The sequence below is a fragment of the Penaeus monodon genome, chromosome 19 (genome assembly GCF_015228065.2).
Source record: "Penaeus monodon isolate SGIC_2016 chromosome 19, NSTDA_Pmon_1, whole genome shotgun sequence".
In the NCBI taxonomy this organism is placed as follows: domain Eukaryota; kingdom Metazoa; phylum Arthropoda; class Malacostraca; order Decapoda; family Penaeidae; genus Penaeus; species Penaeus monodon.
The window spans coordinates 27,072,005-27,072,270 of NC_051404.1; the positions used below are offsets into that span (position 1 = coordinate 27,072,005).

The 266-nt window shown below is 28.9% G+C and overlaps 1 protein-coding gene across 1 annotated transcript in view; it reads left to right on the plus strand.

The window, feature by feature from the left end:
- LOC119585147 (carnitine O-palmitoyltransferase 2, mitochondrial-like) overlaps positions 1-266 on the plus strand; it is a gene marked incomplete at its 5' end in the record, with an annotated part of 11,221 nt that overhangs the window by 6,939 nt on the left and 4,016 nt on the right.

Genomic DNA, 266 nt, shown 5'->3' on the forward strand with positions numbered 1-266 from the left:
TTTAATATATGATGTTATCCCTAACTTGTGTGAAATTTAATCTACTATGCCAGAAGGTAATAGGCAGATTATTTGAATCAGAAATAATATGTTCATTTTTGCTGAATTATTTTTTGTCTTTTTGAGTCACATCGGGAAAGAGATAATATGTAATTATGTATCTAAACCCCCCAGATTTTAGTTTCTTTAAAAAGGAAGGTGGATATGATCAGTTGTCGTTATCATGGAAATTAGAAAGATAAGTTTTATTGACCATTTCATTCAGA